The 26,968-nt window shown below is 41.4% G+C and overlaps 1 protein-coding gene across 1 annotated transcript in view; it reads left to right on the plus strand.

Annotated features, from left to right (window-relative positions):
• Positions 1-26,968, plus strand: part of ANKRD6 (ankyrin repeat domain 6) — a 109,046-nt gene that overhangs the window by 32,545 nt on the left and 49,533 nt on the right. Inside the window, exon 3 of the mRNA XM_075046609.1 lies at positions 22,829-22,984. The gene's annotated coding sequence lies outside the window, so the exon portion shown is untranslated. The remainder of the gene's footprint in view (positions 1-22,828; positions 22,985-26,968) is intronic.

Genomic DNA, 26,968 nt, shown 5'->3' on the forward strand with positions numbered 1-26,968 from the left:
CTGTTCACTTTGTTTATGGAGGTACATCTTCAGCACAGGATGAGCTTCATTCCTGCAGCTCTGGCAAATGAGCTGTGACACACTCTTACCGATGCTGCTGCTGCAAGTAATCAAATAGAGTTACTTTCCTGGATGAAATACATTTAAATGGCAGTGCAGGAGAGGACTGTGATTTATTTTGAATTTTTTTCCCCGATGATATTTGCATACTGCAGTATGTAATATGAGCAGCTATATATAATGAATTTTTTCTCCATATGACACCATAAATCAAGAGAAAGGTTAAAAAAAATAAATTGCTTTTAGTAACATTGCCTTTTCCTTTGAAAAACCCAGGAGGAGCTTGGATCTGGGTGCTTTAAATTAACATATAGTTCTGTGTGTGTTGAATATAACAATACATTTTTGTGTTGGGTAATGTATCTGTGAAGCAAATACCATCACCTGAATATAATAAAAATTTAGAATCAGCCTTCTTTGTTTTCATTCTCATTCCCAGCTCAGTGTTAAAGAAATAGTTATAAAACTATTCATCAGAGGTTTTGATAAACATTTTTATATAGTTGTCAGAATGATTAAGATGTAATAACTTGTTTGAGATAGGCTTGAGGAAAAAAGCATGTCATAACATGGCACTATACTAGCTATTACAGAACAGCTTTTTTTTTTCTCTCCCTACCAAAGAGGCTATAAATTAAGGTGTTTTCCAGTGCAAACTCAGTCCTTTTTCTTATGTTTGGCTTCATTTAAATTGACAAGAACATGAAAATAAATATGACAAAAATAGGTATAATCACTGAAAATTCTGCATTAAGAGTGCATGAGTGTGAATTGGGGGCAGAGAGGTCCATTTGGAGAAACAGAACATAAATTTAGTCTGTAATCTGTGTGTAATGGGCTCAAATGATACCAGTTTAGGAAGTATGAGAGCCTTGGAAGGAATTTAGGCATCAATTGAAGGACTTGACTTGCTCGCTTGCTAGCTTGTGCACACATGCGTGCATGTCTGCTTGTTTTTCAGATGATTGTGCCAGCGCGATAACAGTTCTTGTTTGGCACGGGAGCACTTCAGTACGCTGAGACTGTGATGTTTGTTTCGTCCCAGCATCTGGTGAGATTAAGTATTAGTGCTGCTGTTTAATGAACAGTTTGCGGATGTGAATGAATATTTGGGGTTGTTTTTGTTTCCTCTGGTTTGTAGCCAACAAAGCCGTCAGGATGAACAAAGCCTTCCGGACTGCCTACTGTATAGATTAATTTACAGCTGCCAGTTTATATTAGTTGTTCTATTTATTCTGCTTGGGTGCTTTTTTGAGGAAAGGAGTATTTCTTAGTCAATTGTCTTGCGAAGAGGAAGGAATGCAAGAAATGTGAAGCAAACAAATTCCCCTAATTAGGCAAGCTTTTGGCAGCTGAATTGTTTGCTCCCTTTTCTTAATGATTTTATGTTACACGAAAGCACTGAAGTTCAAAAACAGAGTTTAATTTGGGGTCTGAACTTTGTCTTCACCCTCCTGCACTCTGCATTGGTGATGCTGGGGCTCAGCGAATAGCAGCTATAATTAAATTTCTGTTCTGCCTTCTTAAAAGCCTGGCCCTACTGAAGGTTTTGAAGAGCGGAGCAGCGTATGTCTCTTGCATCTGCAGCTCCTAAGACACTGTGGGTTTATCAGGAACATCTAATGCTCCTTATTTTTGTGATGTTTCCCTATAATTCTCCTTCTGTCTGTCATTGTTTGTGCCGAGTCCGGGCTCCATGTGCTGACTGCCTGACACATCCAGGGACTGCTGGCTCTTGCCACCGGGGATGTCCGAACCTACGGGCAACTCTGAGAGGTGACTCTGTGCATCAGGTGGTTATCAGCGAGGGTGTGAAATACCTGAGAGTTTATCCAAGAGCGTTATGGATATGTCTGGATGTGGGTGATACAGACTGGTTGATGTCTTTGCCCATCTTCTAAAATAATTGCTTTGGAGGACTCTAGTAGTTCAGAAGGGGATTAGTTGGTTTACTTATGGCAGGGTCAGGCACACTGGGAGATGCGCCCTTCTTCCCCACCCCCAGCGGAGCCTGAGCTCTTTGTTGCCCAAATTACTGAGAATGGGATCAAACTGGGCTAAATATAATCTTCCTCGATCCTGCACAGAGGGTTCCTTCTCCCCCTCCTCTCTCCTGGGTTGCAGGGTGGGGAATAATGCATTGTGGGCCTGTTTGGAAACCAAATGAAAGGTAGTAAGGCATGAAACGTCCCAGATGTTAAGAGGAGACCTTGCAGGGACAGCAGCAACTGCTCTCAGGACCCTGCCGGGTCAGGGGAGCCCACTCTCCGTCAAGGCGTCCCCGATGAGCTGCCAGCTCTGAGGCAATGCAAGGAAGTAAAGTCTCTTTAGCTTTTGGAAATAATTTCCCTCCTGCTCATTGTAATGAATGGTCTGTTCTGTAATTTACTTGTAGACCTTGGCAGGTAGCAATTGAAATTTCTTGTGTATTTTTATGCAAGTGTCTAATGAGAGATACATCGTGCATAGATAGCTACATAGGCATATATATACACATCTTCTTTTTTTTTTTTTTTTTTTTTTTCTGGTGAGAGGGTGGTTTTGCTCCATAGTAGGTGATTAGTAGAGAGCACAATACCCGTGCTGTGATCTCTGCTTTCTTCTTACTTATTTGGACTTTGGCTTTGGAGCTTGCAGGTGTCTATAACTGTGGCAATGGTGCAGGCGTTTGCTGTGCAATGTGCAGCTTCATTTGAGAAATAATTTCCTCTCCTGTTTTGGTCTTTATTCTTTTGAAGGTCTTTTAATTGATTTGGAAATATTCATTTAATGAATGTTGTTCTTTTAACTGTTTTGTATCGGATGTTAGAAGTATGTGTGTGCTCCATTTAATAAGAAATTTATTTGTTGAGTGTGTCGAAAGTTACTTGATATGTACTATCTGAAAGGTTTCAAAACCTTATTAGCTAGTCTTGTGTTTCTAAGATGGTGTGGCAAAATGGAGCTGGTACTGCATTTCTTCAAAGTATACTTTAACATACAGTGGGGTACTTAGAGTTAAAAACAAAAAACCAACCCTCCCAAATGCACCAAAACCCAAAAGGAATAGTCAATGAACTATCAAAAAGACAAAAGCTGTATGTGTTTTCTTCCATTGTAACCAGTCTTTAAGGTGGTCTTGGAATAATGAATAAAACTATTTTAAAAACCTGTTTTTCATCATTGTAATTGAAATGTCATTTCCCTCTAAAAACAGCTCTGCACAATATTGAGAAGTACTAATCGTGTTCTATCAAAAATATACCCAACAATTCACTGTTTTCTAATGCTTTTCTTTGTACTGAATAGACAATTATGAAAATACAGTATCTTCTTGGTTAAAAAATAGAATTGTCAAATTTTACTATATAGTTTATATTTCATTGCAAATTGTTGTGCCTTTATCACCATGAGAGATGCTGAGCTTTCACATTTCTTAAATCACATGTAAAAGTGATTGGGTAGTGATCGTTGCCCTGTACTGGGCACCGGTGAGGCCGCCCCTCGAGTCCTGTGTTCAGTTTTGGGCCCCTCACTACAGGAAAGACATGGAGGGGCTGGAGCGTGTCCAGAGAAGGGCAACCGAGCTGGTGAGGGGCCTGGAGCACAAGTCCTGTGAGGAGCGGCTGAGGGAACTGGGGCTGTTTAGTCTGGAGAAAAGGAGACCCTCAGTCTCAGACCTGATCGCTCCCGACAACTACCTGAAAGGGGGTTGTAGCGAGGTGGTTGTTGGTCTCTTCTCCCAAATAACAAGCTATATGACAAGAGGGAATAGCCTTCAGTTGCACCAGGGGAGGTTTAGGTTGGATATCAGGAAAAAATTCTTTACTGAAAAGGTTGTCAGGCATTGGAACAGGCTGCCCAGGGAAGTGGTGGAGTCACCAACCCTGGAGGTATTTAAAAGACGTGTAGATGTGGTGCTTAGGGACATGGTTTAGTGGTGGACTTGGCAGTGCTAGGTTAGCGGTTGGACTTGGTGGTCTTAAAGGTCTTTTCCAACCTAAACGATTCTGTGATTCTATGATTCTAAAATTAGCTCTTTAAATTAAATCAGTTCCTCCCAATGCCTCACTTCTATGCCAGTTGAGTCTGCTGCTCAAAAAACTCTGAGGAATCCTCCTTTTGGATGTAAAAGCCCAGTTTGTGTTGGGTTGTCTTCAGAAGGTGTGAAGCTGAGTGAAACGTAGGTTTTTTTCTGTTGCAGTTGTGGGAGCTTTTATTCTGGGAGCTAACCGCCAGAACTTCAGTCCAGCCATGTGCCTGGTTAGCTGGGTGGTAGTGATTAGGTATTCAGAATTATTTGCTCTGTGGTTGGAGTGGGTTTACAAGTGTGTTGCTTCCCCTTGGTCACATTCAGTTCCCCTGCCGTGGACTAGAGCTGTAGACAGCCTGGGTACCGGAGGGCCTGCTGGCTGCTGCACCTCTTCCCTCTTACTTGAGATGGCAGAGCAGACGCAGGATAATCTTGTATAGTGCTTCAAGTCAACATTTTCCTTCTTGTTTTAGTACAAACTAGATGACCAATCAAATGTTTTTTGCCTCAATTTGTGAAAAATATATGGACATTTAAATACTCTTAGTGCCCTTTTTTGCCTGTTATTAAATCACTGGTTTTGGTTTATGGAATCAATTCCAGAAATTCCCTACAGTTATGTTTTGTCAAGGATATTTTAGTTATTATTTGATATCTTATGCATTGTTTTATGTTGCAGCTGAATAAAGAATCAAATTTCTTCATTAACTACTACAGGCCCATGCAGCAATCAGAAAACCTTAGGACCTGTGTAGATGGGAGAGAACTAGAGCACTTCTCAGTACCTGGCTTCTTTATTCCATGTAGTTTTTTTCTGTGCTCTATTTCTGTATGCATCTAAAATCCTTGTGCTTATTTTGATTGTTATCAGTAAATTGCAAAGTCTTACAAAGAACTGCAGAGCTACTTAATTTCCTTCTTTCTCTTTCATTCTGCAGAAACATGTATCTATCGCTATCTGTTACACCATCTAAGTCAATAGAGGCTTGATCCTTGTCTGCATGTGAAAGGGAAATTGCCCTCCTGTGCAGATGAATGGAGTACAGCAATCAGGCAGTATCTCCGTTGACAAATTTTGTGGTTGAAGACCTTCATGTCAAATGGTGGCATGGGTTTCCTGATTTTCTTTCATGTGCACAAATGACTTAACAAAAATAATGACTGTTGATATATTAGAGAAATATATCTTCAGAGCGTACATAATTAATAAGACCTTATAAAGTAATTGGTGTGTATAAAAACCCACAAAAAGACTTGAAATTACACGTATTTTTTTCTTTTGCATGTTTTTTTTCCTTCTTCTGGTGTTTTTATTGGAGCTGATGACAATATTGTTTTAAAAAGTAAACCTTTTTACTCAGTATTTTCATCATCACATGTATTCTTTTTAGTAAGATCTGATGGGCTAATCTCAAAATAGTGTGCTTATTGGTTACTCTCAAGAGAGCAAAGCAAGCAGAAAATCTTTGGGATGTTTTTGGTTTTGGTTTGCAAATATCTCAGTTGTGGCTGTCCAGTTGTATTACTTGATTTTGAACCTTTTCGCTTTTTATTCCTGCCACAGATGGGAAGCAGGCAGTGCACTGAGCAGGTATGCACTCACAAACACAGCAAGTGTACTTTCAGACAGACCTGCCTGCCTGTCCAGATGCATCTGTGCATCTGTTCTGAGCTGGATCTTTTATGGGAAGACTGGAAATGAGTCAGTAGTGGCAGTACGCTGGGAACCACCACTGGGCTGAATCCCATATTTGGGTCTCAATATCCAAAACAGAAGAGGGACTAAGCTAGTGCCCTCACATACATATATGAAAAGTATGCATTTTAGTTTATATTAGGTGAGGAAAAATAGTTCCTGTGTTTGCTAATATATTTTAAACATGACAATTTAGAATGAATGTGAGAAAGATAAGCAGGTCATTTTGTGAGGTCTTTTGAGTGTTACTGAAACATCAGGCAATTCAAATTTGGACACTTGACTCTTAAGCCAGCCTGTCTACCTTGGACTCTCTTCTAGTGAATGGAAGGTATTTCCTCCAGAGGAATGTTCAAAATCTCCAAATTAAGTGCCTAGTCTGGATTGCCTTCTGTCTTTGTTTCTGTAAGTGTGCTCTGCGGTCAGCGAAGAGGATGGGGCTGGGATACCTGTGGATATGCTTCCCCTGTCCCTTGTCTGTCCCACGGAGTGGTGGTCTGGGTTCCAGTATGGTGGTGAGGGAGACAGATGGGGCAGCGTGGACATCAGATTCTTCAGTTGCGGGATGTGGTTTAGGGGGGAAATTTGACAACTTGTTCATTTGTTTGAATTAATTCCTATATGTGGTGCTCCTAAAACTCCCCATATTTTAGAGAAAGCTGAATGAGTGACATTTCATAGGCTAGCCATTCTGTTGTTATCTAAAGAGCTCTTCTGTTTTCATGTGGAGGGCACCTCATTCCCACGGCCATACTGCTTTGCAGCCCCTTTGTTCATCTTTGCCTCTCTTTTTGCCCCTTTTGGATGGAGGGGCATAAATCTCTTTAAAACAACTAGCTAAAATGTCAGGGTACTTAATGAAACAGTGACACAGCTAGTTATGTTCATCATGAAGAATTTGGACAGAGAAGAATAAATTAAGGCAGCAAGTTCATAAATAGAAAGGTATGTTTTCCTGCAAGAACTGTAACAGTTCTCTAGTGTCTGTGCATGAAAGACTATTACCGTATCTGGTTTTAATGCGTGTCCCTTACAGTGACTGTGCAGTTAGCTGCATTAACATTCCTTTGACAGCCATAACTTTGAATTGACTAACTTTTATGTGCTTAAACTTCCCCTCTAGTATTTCTCCCTTTTTTTCATTTGATTTCCTTCTTAAAAGCAGTAAAGAAACTAGCAAAAGAGAGGGAAAGAAGACACGATGGAGAAATGCCATAATTCAGTTGAACACATACTTGAATTGAGAAGAACTGTTCTTTTTAAAATTCATGTTTTGGAGTTGTATCGCAGGCTGGCAGTCCTGTTCGCTTCAAAGAACAGGCGTGGATTTGAAATAGCAGACATTACACCCAGCAAAAATAATTCTTTGGTGTGCTGTGTTATAGATGGAGGAGATCCACAGATTAAATGTTCTGAGATCTAAAAAAGATCCTGTGTTCAGAGATCCAAAAAAATATCCTAAAGATTTAAATCCTTTTGCAAATATGAACAATAACAAGCCTTACAGCTCTCTGGGTATCAGAAGCTGGACTGAAATCCAAACCCTGTCAAAGTTAACAGCAAATTCCCTGTGACTTAATAGGGTCAAGAATCATACTTATTTTCTACTTAAGGTTTTGCATGTGTAAGATTAGATATACTCAAAGCGGCACAAGGAATGCCTTTGCTGCTTAAAGATGCTAAATGACAGATAAATGAACAGTGGTTAAAAGGTGCTGGGAATTCCGTAGCCTGCAGATGGGAGCTCAGGGCTATAATTACAGTTCAGAAGACAGTCTACAAACAATTTCTAGCTCTTTCTGTAAGAAGATGGAATCCTTGACATAGCAAAGTACTTTCTTTAATGGATGGCCAGTTCGTTGTTATGTATGGGGTTCACACCATCTAAGTAGAGGTGTGTGAAAATTAGAGGTGAGCTCCCTTTGTGGTCAGGGGAAGGTGCCAGAAAGAACCTGGGACACTCATCCTGTGACTCCATTACAGCCGTTTCTCTTTCTCCATTGGCTGTAGAAGGAAATTAAACTAGTCTAAACCAGATCTTTTATAAGGTTTAAGTTAGGCGGGGTGTACCCAGCATGGTGACTATTGCAAGGCTTTGAGAGGAACATGTATGCCCAGTATTAACCTCTGGTTAAGTGAAAGAATTTGAGGGAATGACTAATGCATTGCCTGTAAATAGTGTAAAATAGGAATATAATGAATGGGAGGAACAGGGAACTGCAAAGAATTGGTCAAAGTCTCCAGGGTTGTGTCTCTTCCCTTCCCTCTTGCTCCTGGGTGGATCGATAGAAAGGGTGAGCAGTTGTGTAATGGCTTTTTTGACTGTCACTGTGTGATGTTAGTTTGACACATGCAATTTACTTGGAAAAGCTTAAGTAGCCTTAATAACAGAAAGTCACAGCAGAGCTGACACTAATGGTCTCCCCCATTGTCAGTCTCAACAGAGAGCTAAAGAACTGAATGAACAGAGACCAAATTACTATCTCCCCGCTCTGGGTGTTGCCACGTGAAAACAGGTATGAGCCATGACAGTGGGTCTTTGGGCAGACTCTGGCTCTGCTGTGCCCTGGCACAAGAGGGGATTTTGCCCGTGCTGTCAGTTTAGTGCCATTACTGAGGGCTGCTGCAAGGTTGCCCAGTCCAGCTTTTTTACACAAATAGTCAAGTCCAGTCATCTTGAAAGAAATTTGGTGTATCATGCCCTGATAATGCATATTATTGAATACTCTTCAGACACTAACCATCTGATATACTGTGTTAAACCTAGCCCAGCTAGGCCTACCATTTTTTCTGTCCATTTTTACAGGCAAATCATCTTTTCTTGGCCAAAACTCAGTGAGGTGTAACAGTGCAGCTCTGCAGTGTGTGCATCCAAAGATGGACGTGTCCCCAGTGTGTTGGGTTGGACTTGCAAGACTGTCTCAAAGAAAACAGAGCGTCTGTTTCTGCTTTCATCTGGAGCTTGGCGAGACTTAGTTAATAATATAAGCACTGTCTGTGAATGGCTAAACACTTCCTTTTCTGAGTGTTATTCCTTGAATATATTACGCAGTGCCAGCTCTCTTTTGCCTCCCTTATATAGGACAGGTTTGTACCATCAATCCAACGTTCAGTTAAAAAAAATTTCTGCTGCATGTGCTATATATTTTCTGTCTGTTTTTTGTGGCTACTGTGTGGAAGGCTTTAATAGCAGCTCACTTCTCAGTAAGTTTGTTTGGCCTTTTTTCAGGAGCGTTGCTAATTTTCTGTTTCTGTAGCATGGCAGACCAAAAATTTCTGACCATTAGCAAGTAAAACAAATGTGTTTCAAGAGGGGTTTAGGTGGGCTTTACCAACACGGGATTTGATCTATGATGATGATTGTTTGTGAAAAGTAGACTCTCCACCTCATTCAGTCTCAGTACTGAGGGAAAGCAGATCACCTTTCTGTGAACAGCTGATTTTCTGAGATACTGTTATGTTGACAAATCAGTTGTTGAACATAAACCAAACGTGTGTCCCCTGGATTTAGACGATTAAAAACGAAATAAAAGTTATGGCATCAGTATCAATGTTGTCTAGCCTTATCAGTCTTTGCTTTATAACTCATTGTATTTTCCAACATCACTTACAATACTTTGCCAAGTACACCAGGTGAATGGTGGAGCTCAACACATTTATATTTCAAAGGTAGTGAAAAATATGCTTTGCATTTTAATAACTGAATGTAAGTATATGAACATATTTAATTGATGGTTCTATAGAGGAACGACCCTGCTCTTACACAACATAATAACTAATATTTATGCTGCTAAAATATATATTTAAGAGGCATAACAGGTAATGGTTTTGGCTAAATATGGATTTGTACAGCTTAGTTTGCATGTTTTTCTATGTGCATACAGTGTACAAATGAACTCTGTGTACATCAGATACATGCGATATTTAATCTCAAGTGAAATGTTTGACACTCATAGCAGCAGCTCAAAGATGAGGATAGCTTTATTAGTGTTTGAGTCACGCTCTCTTAAATTCAAATTCTTGTCTTACTGTGGGAAATTAAAGTTCTGTTGTTGATCTCCAGTGATTAGAATTTGCTACCTTATATATTACAGTTACAGTGTTGTTTTATAATTGATCAGTGCATGCATCAAAAATGTGGGGGGAAAAAAAAGAAAAAAAGTGTTATTAAACTTCTTTAACAAAGACTTGCATGACTCGCACAAAAGACAGGAGGATGTAAATTTTTTTTTCCCTTCTAAAGAAAATTAGAAATACCTACTCCTAAATACACTGCTGTGCATTTTGGGAAATGCCTATGTGTTTCCTGAATCATGTGCACTAAGCAAATCTGACAGTTTATAAGGATGTTGTAATTTATTATAAATATTTGCTTAAATATGGCCTGGATTGTTTTCAGAAGGCAAATGCAATGATCATGAGACTGAAACAATTTTATGTTATGCATCCAGGAAACATGCCACTGTAATTTTTGTCTTGTCTGGCTGACTATTGCCTTGTCTAACTTTTCAAGGAAGAAAAAGAAGTGTAAATAAAAGCAGAGCTTTGAAGCAGAAGAGCGATTTGGTCACTCTATAAAGGAGGAATTTTTTCTTTCTTTCCAAGGAAGGAACATGGTAGACTTGCTAGATATTTTTTTCTGAACTAAACTTATTCTATTCAATTTTAATATCTGGAAATTTCTTGGTAATCACTGATTTAAAAACTTTTCTAGTGTATCTCTTACTAATTCTTACAGATACTCTAGTCTTTAAAGCAGTGAACATGGGAAAAATGGGAAGCGTCTGAACAGTACATCTGATAGGGCAGTCTACCAAATGATTCCTGCATCTTTTAGCTCTCATTATGTTGGATAAATCTTTGTCGAGTGAAACATTGATGTTTCCCAGAAGGCCTTAATAGGGCAGGAACTTAAAAACTGAAATTTCCTAACAACTTGTGAGCAAGGCCGTGCACACATCAAAATAACATAATTTATACAATTGGCACTTTGTGGGTATGTTTGCTTCTTTATTGCACACCAAGCGTCATTCCAGCGTTCATTTAAGGATATTTAAGGGTATGTATTTTCTTCTGATGTGTCTTCTATCTTGTTGTTGGAATAATAAAAAAACCTGCTCTGACACCCCTGTGAGGTGCTCCTGGGCTGGCTTTGTGCTGATGCAGAGCTCAGCGCCAGGCTGCTTTCCCATGGTTCTGGTAGGCTGGTTCCCACGCGGTCCCCTCAGCTTAACTGCAGTCCCTTTCCACAGCCCCAGCAAGGTTTCTGCCAGCTTGGGCTTGTCCCTGGGGGGATTCCCTTTTTTCTCCTTCCAGTTCTCTCCCTGTGTAGGAACTCAGCAATTGCTTTGAAGCGAAGAGTGGCAAAAAAAGTTTTTTTCATCCTGTGTGCTCTCTTCTCCCTTCTTACAAGCCTTCCGTTCTCCAGCAAAGGCAGAAGTTCTTTGCCTGCCGCCTTCTGCTAACCCCTCCACTTGCCCTGCTAATCGTATACCCTCTCAATCATTTCACTGCTCTTTCATCTCTTCTCTTAGTATCCACCCTCACCTCTTGTTTCTCTGGTTTTGCTAGCAACATAAGCTCATTTGAATCTCTTCCAGCTTGAAAAAAAAGGCCAGGCTGTCACCAGTTACATTCACGCTTCTAGGCACGCTCTGCAACTCTCTTCTCCCTCTCATTGCTCAGCATGCTGTCAGTAGCTGTTGGTGGAGTGCCTCTCTCTAATGCACCCCTGCCTTTTCCAGTCCGGCTTTGCACATTTCATTCTGGGTAGCATCTTTACTGACCTCTTCCTCATCAAAGTTCACAACATGCACTGCCTCCTCAGCCTCACTTGAGCTGTCAGCTGTCTGCAGTCCCCCGTGTTGTTCTTGAAATCCTGCCCGTGCTTTTGTTCTCTGATCATGTCCTCTTTGGGTTCTTCTGCCACCTCAGCGATTTGCTTGGAGGATCCTCCTCCATCCAGCTTTTTGGTAATTGTTCTCTGTCTGTTATGCCCTTGGTCGTCTGTCTTTGTTTTCTGCGCCTTGAGGATGAGATTACCTTGAGATAAACATCAGCTCAGCTTCTGCCTCTATGCTGAAGACTTCTCTTTGTTGCTGTGCACCCAGCTTATCTTCTGTATGGGCCAGAAATACCTGTCTGTCTTTCCAGCATGGTCTTGTGGACATGGAGATGTCAGCTGACATTTTTCTATCCCTCTGATTTTTTTTCCCCTTTTCCAAACCGTCACCAGCAATTCCAAATTTTTGATCATTTGCACAACACTGTCATCCTTCTTGCCACTCAGATTTCTAATAAGAAAATCTTTAATTCAGGGTTCCCCATGGTGATTGTGACCACACTGTACCTAAAACTTGCCAAATTCTTCTGCATCCATCTCTTTTGTATACTTCTATACTGTTAAAACTGTGTCCAGAATTTATGTCTCATGATTAGTGCATCTGTTACTGTAATGTGCTTTAGTGATGTTGGTCATGTGAGGATTTTACCCTGCTGCTGGGGCTCTGGCATACCACTGCAGAGGTTGTTTCCTTAATCTTAGGGGTTTGACCAAAGCACCTTCCTCCCCACAACCATCCCCCTTTTCTCTACCATGGTGAACATAAGGTGGTTGCCATTTTTTGGAGGGGAGCGTGTGGTGGCTTTTCATCTTTCATTCAGGGTTAAGAGCTCGATTGCATCCCTGACTGATTCAGGATGTTGCCTTCTGTTCCCTCCTTGGCCCGTTTTTACACAAATGCTCATGCCCAGTGAGACCTACCTGAAAACATCCATGGTGCTGCCTGGAAGCCTCACTCAGCACCTCCCCCTTGCCTTACTGTGATGTTTGCAAAAAAAAAAAAAAAAAAAAAAAAGGTAATCGAGATGCTGCTAGCATGCCTGGGCTCTTCAACTGTTCACAGCGTTGTTGCTGAATCCCTCCTACACTGTGTGCCCATCTGGTCCAGTTGCTGCCTCTTGGTTTTTCTCTCAAATTTAGGGCAGGGATCATCTTCTCTTCTATGTTTGTATAGCTCTTTCTGGGCAATGGTGTAATGCCACGTAACTGCAGCTCAGTGGTGGTTATAGTAAAAGCTGGGCTGTCATGGTAATAACATCAACCTCAGCAGCTGTGTGCTGGGTTGAGGGAGTATTAAGGGATAATTAAACCTTGATTATTTTTTTTTCCCCTATTTTTATTTTTTTGCCTTCCAGATGCCTTCCTTGCAGTTTGCGGTTACTGGTTTTAGCGCTTTCTCTCTAAAATTTGAGGATGTGCGTTTGTCTTTGGTGGTCAGCAAACCTGCTCTACAGACTGCAGTCATGCATCGCGTGAGAGTTCTGTCCTTGCCTGTTTCCCTGACATAAATGAGCATTTAAGTCCATCACCTGATTTCACTTGGGAGCTCTCCGTATTTGTTCTCAGATACACCCTAATTTCTGCTTGGTTGCTGTTGATTTGGAGATGATGTCAAAACAGAAAACAAGGGGAAAAGCAATGGAGCAGTGGGAAAAGGGGCAGAAGGGTGAAATATTTCAGGGAAAGATTCTGGGTATGCTGTGGTGAAAGCACCAGGCCAGTTAGAGTTTTCCGAGATTGAATGGTAGCCTGATTCAGACAGATTTTTGCAAGAAAATAAATGTTTTGATAATAATTATGAAAAATAATAGAGATTACTCTGATGGTACCAGAAACAGTTTTTTCAATACAGGGCTAGGACTCTGGGCCCAAGTTAAAATATTTTACATTGTTTCTTTAAAATATATCCTCCTTACAATTTTTTCTGCCATCTTTGTGCATTTTTTTAATTTGTTTTTCAAACTGCCTTCCATGGGCAGTAGGTAGAGAATTGGTGTTTTGCCCTCTGGCAGCACACAGTTTCCAACCATGTTTCCACTAATGCATCCAAAGCCAATGCATTTACACCAGTAGTTTCCAGGAACTACTTGTAGGTGCATTCTAAACTAGTTGTACGTTTCAGAAGTATTTTGTAATGTGTACGTGAAGTGATAAAAGAGGAAAATGTCTTGTTTGATCCCCCAAATTGAACTGAGGCTCCATAAAAAGTGCTGATCTGAATCTCTACAATGGAGGGGAGACTGTGAGGAGCTCAGGGGCTCTGACACGAAGGAAGGAAGGAAAAGTATTGTATTAGCCAGCAGATTGAGTGCAGGAGACTGACAGGAGAAGGGCTTTGAGATGGAGACATGAAAAGATGGAAGCAGAACAGAGAGAAGAACATCCCAGAGAGATATAAAAACAGCAAGTGGGATCCTTTCCTGTTAAGGTTTTTTTTTTAATATTTTAATTATTTTTTTAATCTTTGCTTTTACTCTTAATACCTCAGTTTGTAATCTGAGAGAAAAACAGGATATACTATCTCTGTCTCTTAAGATGTTTTATAAAATTCACGCAGAAAACTGCCTCACATGTAAAGATCAAACTATTCAAATGTAAAGGAAGTACCTTACAGTAAGAAAATTAGTCTTACCGTCATTGTCCAAAACTATCACAGTGGAAGATGAGGTGTGAATAAAAAGCAATTCAACTCATGAGCTCCCAATTGAAATTCATAAGTGTAGAAGAGAGAGAGGCTGAATGTGATTTCTTCTCTGGGGAATTCTGTCTTCTGGCAGCCTGCAAGGATGGAAACCAGCAAGCATTATAAAATAAATTTCTGGAGATAAATAGTTCAAATAAGTGGATTTTGAAAGGAAAAGTCTGTTAAAGAAAAACAAGTTTTCTCCCAGTGCCATTTTCTTTTTGCAGTGTGAAGTACTACAATATTATTCTACCCTCCTTCAGCCCTCTCATTTATGCTAATAAACATAGCAGGGCTGGTTTGCTCTGACTTCCAGTTTTGGATTCTTAACAGTGGGTCAAGTAGGGATTACAGTTTTGCTAGACGCTGAGGAAGCTTGGAAAAATTGACCTGGCCAAATGGAAGGCTGGCTGAATTTTGAAGTCCTCGCTTTTCATGTGATGACTGGTGTGGGAAGCAGTGCTGCTGGAACGCCAGCACGTGAATAGTGTTTGTCCTTCAGCCAACTCCTCTGTGCACAAGCATCTGGAACGTGGAGAATTATTCCCATTGCCACCCATCTCATTTCAAATGTTAAGCAACAAGCGCAATATGGCAGCTTTTCACTTTTTCAATTAGGAAAACAAAAAAATCATTAAAAAAGACACAGCAAGCAAAGCTGCCTGGCCATTTGCACCTTTTCAGTCCCATTGCAGCGTCTCAAAACCACGTAGGTGTTGAAGCAAACCTGGGGCTGCCCGGTGATGCCCAGCTGCTGCAGCCTCACCTCCACAGCAGCCTTCCTCCAGCCGGAGGTCAGTGGCAGAGAGGGAGTTGGCAAGACTATCAACATGAAGAAATGATTTACTGAGCAAGGGGCCCACCCATCACTTAGGAGTTGCTGACGTTTTGCTCATCCTTGGGAAGATGACTTAACAGTCCCTGCCAGTACTACTTCCACTATTTCTCCGTTAGATTTATCTAACAAAAAAGGGCATATATTCGAATTATTGGCAGTGACTTTAGGTCCAGAACTTCTCTGATCAAACTCCTGAAGTGCTTAAAGAAACAAAATAGATACCTGTTCACATAGGAGTCATTCTCAAAGATGATATGCAAAATAGCATGTATTCTGTGTTTATTAAACTGTCCCATATAAGATATTAAAATATTAATTGCCAACTACATGTTTTAATTTTCTGTGTAGCGATGTAAGCTCCCAGTATGGGTTTAACGTAAGTTGGAAAGTTTTTGTAGCCCCTTTGCTTAGACCTCAGAGGAGGAACTGTTATGAGTTTGCAGTAAACTGCTCTTTGTACCAGTCAAAAGCGATGGTATTAGACCTGCTTTTAATAGCAAGGTTTTACTTGGTATTGGGGGGGCTGAGCAGGTGGATTTGTTCAGCATTTTGGCTTTGTTTACTGTGCCAAGAAATACTGATGTTTTCAGTTGCTGGTGGTCATTGGTAAATGCTGTGATGGAAATACAGGGTTATTTTAAGACCACCTTGAGACCTGATAATGCTGAGGGACCATTATCCATAGTTAAGAACTCGCATTTTATTAGTATCACGGATTATTCACTTTTAATCCTTGCATCTGTTTCCAACACTTTTTTCAGTAGTTATCACTGAAGAACTGAAAAGATAGATGTTTTCTTCTAAAAATAGTTGAGCTTATTTTAACACAGAGCTGTGCCCTGCAAAAAAAATGCAAAACTACCAACCTTTTTATCCTGCAGAGCTGATGTCTTTCTGGCATGAGAATCATACTTTACAGACAGAAATTAATTAAGTCCCTGTCCTGGTTTCAGCTGGGATAGAGTTAATTTTCTTTCTAGTAGCTGGTATAGTGTTATGTTTTGGATTCAGTATGAGAAAAATGTTGATAACACACTGATGTTTAGGCTAAAGTCAAGGATTTTTCAGCTTCTCGCGCCCAGCCAGCAAGAAGGCTGGAGGGGCACAAGAAGTTGAGATGGGACACAGCCAGGGCAGCTGGTCCAAACTGGCCAAAGGGGTATTCCATACTATGCGATGTCATGCCCAGTATATAAACTGGGGGGAGTTGGCCTGGGGGGAGCATTGCTCGGGAACTAACTGGGCGTTGGTCAGCAAGCGGTGAGCAACTGCATTGTGCATCACTTGTTTTGTATATTCCAATCCTTTTATTATTATTATTGTCATTTTAATATTGTTATTATTATCATTATTAGTTTCTTCCTTTCTGTTCTATTAAAGTGTTCTTCTCTCAACCCACGAGTTTTACTTTTTTTTTCCTGATTCTCTCTCCCATCCCACTGGGGGTGGGGGAAGTGAGTGAACGGCTGCGTGGTGCTTAGTTGCTGGCTGGGGTTAAACAACGACACTCCCAGTCATAATTCTTTCTAACTATGGCAAAATACTGTAGAAACCATGCTGTGTTGTACGCTTCTGTAGCATATTTGTTAGTGAAGCTGTAATTGTGAGGAAAAGCTTTGCTGTCAGTAAAGGCACTGAAAAAACAGAGACTGTAGTGGTAGAATAGAGGGGGGAAATTTGACCTTTGCATTGCAGGTGTATTTGCTGTTCAAAAAGCTATTAGAAAAACTGTTATTTTATTTTTAAATAGAGCATGTTTAAGATAGATTCACCAAGACCTATTTCACCTTCTGGACCCTTTCCTTGGAACCAAGTTTCAGATTGTAAGTAGTCTTTAACAAATAATGTGTAAATTAGCAGCATGTTGTGGTAATTGCATAAATTACAGTCTGCATTCTACATATTAATTGCCAGATGAACTATTTGTGTAGATGGGAAGTTACTTCTGTTAGTATACAGTTTTTCAAGGAGTATAGGTAAGAGATAAGATACCCAAGTGAAATCACACTCGGTGTCTTCCTGCTGAACCTGGTGAAGCGAACAGAATTATATAGCTAATCAAAGTTAAATTGAATTAGGCTTAATTAGGTTGATAGCACTAATGTTTCTTGTTTGCTTGTGTTTTTTTAAAAAACGGAACCTGCTATTTTTCCAGTTCCCAGATGCAATTGTAACAGCACATAACCCGTGCTCCTTGTATACCCTCTGAGACATTTTAAGAATGTGTTTTCAGGGTACACCGTTTGTTCCTAAGTAGAAGTAGTGTACACATTCATCCAAGAAGTAACCACAAAAAATGGAAATGAATTGAACAGTAGCACTTCCTGATGGTTTTCAAAGTTGGGGGTTACCAAATGGAGAAATCAGCCTCATCTGAAATGTCTGGGTGGTGGCGAAGGGAGCTATAATATAAATGTATCCTGATCGTTTTTACCAAAACGGCTGTTCTCAGCATGTCTTTGCACTTGGAAAAAGTAGGGTGAAGAGGGGGAGTTACATGAATTCAGTAATAGCATGAGCCTATGTGATCACAGTTACATTCTCTGTGGTGTGACATTTCTTAATACAGGTGCACTGACCTTGCAAAATACCAAGTCTTAGCAGAATGGTCAAAAATTGTAGGAAACACAAGTCAAAATAAATAGTACACATAGGTATGGAATCTTGATTATATTTGGTAACTTTTAAAAAATGAAAATGTATGTGAATTTAAGAGGTAGAGTACTTGCGATTGTATTTTGCAATAATGTTTCCTTCTGCATGCATAAGTCATCACTAGTTCAAGGTGGCTTAATGTACAGTAGATTGATAGGGTGTTGGTTGGAAGGGACATTTTGAGGTCATCTGATCCAGCCTCTTCCTTGAAGCAGACCTGTCACTGCACCAGATCAGGTCTGCCCTGGCATTGTCTAACCACGTCTTGGGTATTTCCAAGGGTGGAGATTCCAACGTGTCTCTGCCACCTGTTCCAGCACTGCACTACCTTCCTAGTATGGAATTTCTTCCTAGTGTCCATTGCAAATCTCCCAAACTTCAGCTTACACCTGTTGTCCCTTGTTATGTCCTTTTCCACTACTGTAAAACATTTGGCTCTGTTACCTTCTCAGTTGTCCAAGTTACTGCTCAAGCAGTTGTAGGCTGCTGTTGGATCAACCATAGCCTCCTCTTTGTCAGATCAAATGAGCTGTGCTCTCTCAGCCTCTCCTTGCAGGTCATGCTCTAGGTTCATGACCATGTTGGTGGCCCTGTCCTGGATCCCTTCCAGTTTCTCAGCCCCCTTCTTGAACTCAAGGGGTGCAAAGTGGGGCACAGGATGCCAGGTGTGCCCTCAGAAGTGATGGATAAATAGCTTCCCTGGATCTGCTGGGTCATGTTCCCTGCTAATGTAGTGTAGTATGAAATTTGCCTTATTCACAGTGAAAGCAGGCTGTTGGTTTATATGAAGCGCAGGGACCACTGTAATGCCTGGGTTCATTAGCAGGGCTACTGCTCATCTGGTCAGTTCCCAGCCTGTACTGGTCCATCGGCTGTCCTGCCCTGGTGCAGCACTTCACAATTCTCCTTTGAGAATTCCATTGGCTCAATCCTGAAGTTTGTCAAGCTTGAGGGATCAATGTTAATTTCTAGCATGTCAGCTATTCCCCGAATTTAGTGTCATTCTCAGATATGCCAAAGGTGCATTCAGTGCCATCATTGGGGTCATTGATATTAAACAAAGCTCATTGATTAATCAAGCATGGATGGGCTGGCTATTCATGCTTTACCTTCTCATCCTGCACATGCTGGGATGTGCATTCCACGAGGATGTGCTCCATGGTTTTCCAGGGACTAAGGTAACCTAACTGACCTGTATTTCCCTGGGTCCTCCATCCCATCTATCCCATATGAAGATGGGTATAATGTTAGCCTTTTCCAGTTATAAGGGACTTTTTCCTCTTCACTATGATTTTCTGTGATGATAGAGAAATGATCAACCAGCTCTTTCAGCATGGGTCATTCCCATCCAACCCCATGGATTTGAATAATTCAGCGTCTGTAAGTAGTCCTTGCCATGTTGCTCCCCTACTGTTGGTTGCTGCTGTCCTTCCCAAACTCCGCTGGTACGCAGAGGGGTCTGGCAGCATTTGCCTATGAAGATCGAAGGGGAAAAGGGGTTGAATACCTCAGGCTGTCAGTATTTGGCCATAGGCTGATTTATCTGTCAGTAGGTTGTCTTCTCCATTCATTAATGAACTGCAGTTTTGAGAGGAGCAGCAGTTCAGCAAGGCATATAAGCAGGCTCTCCCAGAATAGAAATCAGTTTTCTAAGCTGGTTACCATAACTCAGATACCTAAGTTTGTAATTCAGGGATTTGAGAGGTTGGATTTATATTTCCAGCTTGTTAAGTACCAGCATCAGCTCCTGTTACGCTAAAATATGGAGCTCTAGAGACACATGCTGTACTATAAAGCAGCTAGAATAAATGAATAACAAGAAGTAATTCTTTTTACATGATTTGTGAAAACAGCCTATATTTTGCTTTCCAATGCTTAGTCCAATCACGGTAAGTTAATCCACAGATACTTAGTGGTAAGGGAACTGAAACATGATTTAAATCTTGAAGCATTGTATAAACAGGAACTTAACAACCAACATTCGTATTAGTTGCAAGAACTTCTTAAAAGCGTGGATAATTAGTAATGACTTAAGTTATGCAGCAAACGATAAAAGGAGTCAAATTTAGGTCTTGTTAAGTTAATCTTCTTTTGCAGTCCATGAATTGAGTTACAGCTTAGGTTCAGTGTTACTGCATTTTGTATTGTGTGTTTCAGTGGACCACACTGTGAAAGAAAAGGGAAGAAAGCCAGGCTGGACTATTTTTGTTAAATTTCAGTCTGAACGGGATCAGTGTGGTGGTTGGGTTGAAAGCCAAAATCAAACTTCCCCATTTTGTTTTGTTCAGCTGAACTTGCTTGTCATCAGGCACGCTGCCCATCTGCCCCGAGCCCTCAGGCAGCACAGCTCCGCACACCCAGCAGCCTGCGTAGGGTAACGGGAGGCTGCGCAAGAGCAAACGTCTGATTTGTACTACTGTCAGTACAAAATCAGGCTTATATCTGAGTTTGTTAATGATAGTAAAGGTTCTTGATATTCACAGAGTACTTTCTCATTTCCTTATAAAAAAGTAAATGCCCAACGTGCATCTTGAAGTGTACTGGGAAAAAATTTTCATTCAAGCAAGGGATGTGAGGAAGGACAAGAGAGAGGTGTAGCTATTTTATTCTACTTTAAGTAATACTGGTAAGGTTTTTTTTCCTAATTTTTCCTTTAAAAAAAAGAGCATGTGTGATTTTCAGAGAAGGAAGGAATGGGAGCAGTGCAATAAAGACAAGGGGCTTAATTTTAACAAATTCAGGGGAAGTGGTGTTAATGTCCTATGGGAATGATAAGGATTTTGAGAAAGGGAGAATGGTTTCCAAACAAGGCAGTTTAAAGTTTTGCCTTTGATGCTGTGAGACTGGAAAAAAAAAACCAACAGAGAAACTGTGGTAACCATAGCTATGGTAAAAAAGCTGTAAGAAGGGATTAGATGAGCTCTGGAGATCGCTCTCTGATTTCCATTTCTGTGTTTTTGACTTCAGGCTATGTCTTTTTGCACATCATCTTGAGCACGGATATTAATAGTCTACCTGTGGTTTAGATACAGTTTATTTATTTGGTTCTTTATATTTCAATTGATATTTCTAATTAAAATGAAACAGTAAGGTGTATTTGCAAGACAATGACATTGTCATTGACAACATAGTAAAACAGTGTCAAGTCAAAGACATAACTAGTGGTTAGTTTTCCAATGCCTTTCTGTATTATCAGGTTTTTTGTACATAAGCACATCTGCTGATCTGAATGCATTAGGAAAAAGGATAGGAAAAGCAGCTGAATTATGCGGAGATGTTAATTAGTAGGAAAGAGGGATGCTAAGGTCTTCCAACAGCATTTTCTAATTGAAGTCACTGAACTGGCATTTTGGCAATGTTTTCTGCTTCAGAGATCAAGAGAGATCATTCTTAGCAGTTTTCTGTCTGCAGCTCTCAAAAGTTCAAGCAGGCCAAGTGACTTCCATCATTTGTGAACACCGTTGAACAAGCAGTGACATTGCACTGAGACCGGAGGGTTCATTTCTAGCCCGTGGAGCCAGGCACTCCCAGGCAGACTATTTGGTCTCCTCTCTAACTGTAAAGGGAGGAGATGACCGCTGCTCCAGTTTTGCTTAACAAAAAGGTTCATTTGAAAAGCCATCGCTCTTTCAAAAACAAAAAGGAAGAAAAAAAAAAAAGACCACCCTACACAGGTACTAACTTTTTATAAGATGCATGTGAGTTTAGTGAATCGCAGGCTCAGCACTGGGGTCGTATGCTCTTTTGCAGCCTTTCTCTCACCTGTACGTGAGAATAGTGAAATGTGTCTAGTCCACAGGTCCATCTCCCAGCACTGGCCTGAAGCAGATACCTAGAGAAGCATGCAAGAAGCGGGCAAGTGTGGAGTCATGCTTTGCTAGAATATCCCCCCCCCATTTTCTAGCAGTTTTTGTATGAAATATTTCTTATCTTTGCTGGGTGGGACAGGGAAGCTTGTTATTGTTACAGTGTGTTTCTGTAGCGTGTCAGTGGGCTTCAGAAAGAGAAAGCAGTTGCCTTTCTCTGCGGCGTGGTCATTGCCGTTTAGAGGCGATAATTGAGCACATCGTTTGCTTTTATGGCTTGCTGTGTTTTACCAGCAGCCCAGTCTCTGGCAGACCCTTTGCCTCCACCGCAGGGGTTTTAGGAGGAGAGTAAAAGTCCGTTTCCTCCTTGTTGAAGCGGCAGCTGCTCGCTCTGCCTCTGTGCCCTGGGGAAGCTTCTGCGATTTGCTTCTCTACAGATGTACAGAGCTGCCATTTTACCTTCAGAAAGGAAACCACCGTGAGTCCCCGGCCCCTCCACCCCTGTGTGCCTCAAGGGTTGAATTTATGACCCGGGAATAGTGGAGACCTGCTTGTTTTGGCGGCGCAGACCTGGAAGTCTTCTCATCTGCTCACGAATACTGCTAACGTGGTAGTCTGTCTGGAGTTTAGAGGGGATACGCTGGCTTCAGAAAGGATGTAATGGCAGTTATAGCAACAAATAAACCTGGAAAAGCAACGAGAAGGGGGAGCTAGTAGGAGTATTTGTGTAAAGAGAACAAGAGAGGGATCACAGGCTGAGAATGGAAACCTTAGCTAATATGCCTAATAAGTTCCCATAGCCAGGGAAAAATCTAATTGCTCGTGTCCACCTAGGTGCCGTGGCTGAAATGGGATACCTGGGCTGGGGTGACAGCGAGATGTGATGGGGAAGGTACTAGAGAGAGAAACAGAACAAGTCCTTTTCCTGATTTTATTGATTTGTTGTGTGATTTCTGGGAAGATGAAATTCTGTCTCATTTTCCTTGTTCGTGTAATTGCACAGATCTCGCTGCTTTGCATTTTCAGGGATCAGTTAGCGGGAACCAAACTGGAGAGCCATGGTTTGAACTTGTTTTGTTTATAGCAGGAAGTGGGTGTGAAAACCTCAGGAGGAAATGGCTGGGTTTGCCCAGGTGTATTTAGGCAGCTGAATGCTGCAGAAAGCACCAGTGTTAAATTTCTGTACTCCTCAGTCTGCTTTGATGCTCCATTTATGATGTGTTTCTCCTCACGCAGGAGCAGCGTACCATACTGTGGTACAGAGACTTGCTGTCGCCGTCAGCACTGGAAAAGACTGAAGTTGGCATCCCCATTGTCCGCAGCCAGAGGTTGCCCTGCATGACACAGCTGTAAAATGTTCATCAGAAAAAACTGAACGGTAGATCCTTAAGAGTGAGTAAAAAGCAAATCTGACTTTTTAAAATTTATTGTCTAAAACGTATAAAAATAATGCCTTGCAGAAATGCATTAAAGTTCCTGGGTGAATAGGGATTGAGAATTGCTTGGAGTTTTACCTGTGGCACAGGGTTATGGTATTTCTGTCACACTGCTGTGTCCTTTGGAGCATGTGGTTCCTCACCTCCTCTGCTGTCCATGTACACCCCTGTTGAACTGCATTTCTCAGGACCAGTGGGTCGAGGCTAGTAAAGAAAAGTGTCAAGCATCCTATTGAAATGGGATTTCCCTAAGCAAAGATGCTGGCTCCTAGGAAGGAGAGATGATTTGTCAGGGAAAAGATCACCTGGGAGGGATCAGCTCCTGGGGCTGATGTGAAGGCTGCATGGGAAAGAAAATACCTGGACAGCTGTATCAGGAAAGGAGATGTCCTGTTTTGTGGGCCATGTTCATTCGCTTAAGCAGGGGAGCTGCTTCTCCAGGACACAGGTGGACAACAGTTGCCAATGGCAGAGGGAGACAGTGAACATTTCGGGATGCTTGCTGTTTTCTCAGTGATTGTCAATTGCCTTTTACTTTTGAGTAGTGAATGACTGTGTTCAGAAACCCACTGCAAAGCACATCCTTAGGGGTTTTGTAGGTTATAGCTCTAGACTTTGAGATGAACTTGTAGACTCAAAGGATCGTGTACTCAGTGGGATGCTACAGAGTATGAGGCAGCAGCTGGGGACGTTGGAGGGAGATGACTTCAGTGTCCAGGCCTTGCCCAGGTGTTTCAACCCACGTACCACTCCTGCCTTTACACAGCTGAAAGAGGTCTGCCTGTGGAGCCCATCCCTTGAGACACATCACCTGTGCTTAGCTCTGACCCAGCTGGGAGAAAATGCTCAAGATTCAGTGACTGGTTTCCCTCAGGGCAGTCTGGGGAGTTTCCTTTTGTGGAGTGCTTGACTGGCTGGGATATTTGTCCAAGGTATATAGAGTATCAGTTATTAACTTCTTATGCATGGTACAGCAATAGTGTTTCCTGAACCTTGAGTGAAATCAACCTGTGTGTCTTCTCAGGCTCTCTTAGCAGCAAGTATGTGAAAATGAAATAGTCCTGCTTGACATATCAAGGCACCTACAATTTTGATATACATGAAAGAAGAAAAAAACCCCAAACCAATCTTTGCTAAAAGTCCCATAATTAAAGCAGTGGCAGACTGAGCAATATGTTGTTAGAAACATAGATTGCAATTACTTGTTTTATTTATTCTGTTTTCTACTTCAAAAGGAATCATAGCTATATGAATGCTTCAGCAGGATAAATGCTCAGGTACAGGAAAGCATTGTGAGATACTCAGTTTTCAGATAGGTGGAGCCTGTAATGCTTTCTGTGGAAGACTGTGTTTTTGACAACTTGCATGGATGTGTATACAGTGCCTACCACTTCGCTGGTGTGCAAACCAGGACTGTAGTGCTGGATGGAGAGGAAGAAAGACTGAAATCTGGAGACGTAGTTCCTTAAAATCTTTAGCCTCTGGAGTTCTCAATGTTAAAAGCCTGAACACTTTGTAAGAATGCACATAGTTCCTTAGAAGCAAGATCTGTATTTTTACATGCTTGTATGTATCTGCATGCATGTGTAAGTATGTATGTGTAAAATAGTATTTTCATCCTCTCAGCTACACGTAGAAAGCGTATGTGAGTGGATAGGGAGGTGGAGAAGTGTTTTATTGGAGTCAGAATGACTGAAGGATCTAATTCTGTAATATTCTTTAACTCTTAAATTGCTGATGGATATAGAAATGAGCTGCAGGTCTGTCATGTATATACATGCTTATGCATATATGTAAATGTGATATACATGGAGAGAATAAATAACTTAGCTTGGTCCAGTTATCCTACTTCACTTGAGAGGGAGTTGCATCTAGGGGACTTTGAATAAGGTACATGTTTGATGTCATCTAATGTACTTGTTCCTGACCTGGTTGTGTATAGCATGTTGCAGTAGTGCACTGTGCACGTGCTGGAATAAGGTTTGTGATGATGACTGGCTTTTTCAAAAGAAAGCCAGAGACTGTCCCCCTAGAAAGCCCCATCAGCTGCACAAGGAGGGGCTTTCCATGCGCTAAGCTGTTTTATTGTTTCTGGGAAATAAGGCAGTCTCCATGCTGGAGGATGAGCCGGGCTTGTGGGATCATCACCAGAAGCAGCTTAGGGCTTAGAAAATAAAACCTGAGAGCGTGGCGTGATTTCTGAAGTCCATGCAGAAGGCAAACCATTACTGAGATTTGCTGATACTTTCTGCACCAGTTGTTTTTTGCATTTCTTTTCCAATCTGAGTGTTTTAATTCTAAATAAATCACAGTGATTTACCATTGACAGGAGATGTCATGGTGAAGTCAGGGAGATAAAAATCCTCTAGCAAATTGCAGAAAGCTAAGTGTTTCTCACAGATACTGTGGATAGAATTCATTTAATCTAACTTTGGATGTTTATAGTGCAGTATCCGAGATGATGCTTAATGAGGTAAGTAATTTTAGAGTGTGATTCATCTGACAGTTGAAACGTACTTTAGGATGACATGGATCACGTCCTTTGTCGACCATAAAGGGAGCCTAGCTGAGTAAGTCAGTGGTAGATGTCTGCACTGCCCAGTGAACCCTTTTTTTTACATCTGGTGTCACAGTGCTGTCCAGAGAACCCCTGAGTTTTGGAGAGTCCTGAAAATTTGCGTTCAGTCATGTGTGACAGAGCAGAGGCGGTGCCAAATAATTCCTTGCAATTGGTTTGTTTTTTCTTTTGCTCTCATGAATCTGAGATTTAGCTTCAGTCATCAATTACTGTTTTGAGAGGAACACCGTGTAATGTAATGGAAGTGATAATTTTTGAACTGTTACCGTGAATTGTAGCTCTGTGGTAAAACTTGTACATGAACTCTTGTCTTAAAAGTGTAGTCCATGCCATACAACCTCTAAAATAAGAATTCGTGAAAATACAGCTCTGGTTTTTGGGTGGATGACAGAGGAATCCCAATGTTTCTGGCTTTTAATCCTTTTGTGAAGATGTTTCAAATTTCACTGGAGCTAGAGTGAACATGATTGTTTCTTAAAATTTATTTGGAAAAACCTTCCTGTATAGAAGAGGTGGGGGAAGGAACCTATAAGAGTGATCCAAACGTGCAGCACACAGGGCTGAGCAGGGACTGGCCATGTGGAATACTGGGTTTGGAGCTCTGTGCACATGAAAAGAAGCAGAAGACAACAAAGAACCTAGCAAGGAGACAGTAGACAAGAATGCCAGTAGTGCTGAGAAAAAACATGAGTGTGCTCCAGGATGGTGTGCTGTGGGAGTGTGCTTGCACTAGGGATGCTGTCTTGCTGTTTTGAGTCCCACTAGTGAAAACCTCTAGCTTTCCTAGTCTTGTTCCAAGAGAAACCATTTAGATTGCAAGTGTAATGAATTAATCTGTTTGCTGTGCAAACTATTCTGTGAGTAGTACATACCATACCCTGCTGTTTTACACACTTTCCTGTTCTCTGGATGAAGAAGTAATTTCCTCTTCATGTAGTGTAAACCTTCACGCAATGAGCATGCATGCAATTTTAAACGTGTTTCATTTCAATGGCTTAAGGTGACTATAGCTTAATAAATTTTCCAGCAAAAGGCCACGAAGGGACTGGAGCATCTTTTCTGTGAGGAAGGCCTGAGAGAGCTGGGACCGTTCAGCCTGGATAAGAGAAGGCTCAGGGGGATCTCATCAACGTCCAGAAATACGTGAAGGGAGGGTGCAAAGAGGACGGAGCCAGGCTCTTTTCAGTGATGCCCAGTGACAGGACCAGGGGCAGCGGGCACAAAGTGAAACATGGGAGGTTCCCTCTGAACATCAGGAAACACTTCTTCACTGTGAGGCTGACCGAGCTCTGGCACAGGTTGCCCAGTGCGGTTGTGGAGTTTCCATCCTTGGAGGACCGTGCCTCCATCTGGGAATGGTCC

The sequence above is a fragment of the Buteo buteo genome, chromosome 15 (genome assembly GCF_964188355.1).
Source record: "Buteo buteo chromosome 15, bButBut1.hap1.1, whole genome shotgun sequence".
NCBI lineage: Eukaryota > Metazoa > Chordata > Aves > Accipitriformes > Accipitridae > Buteo > Buteo buteo.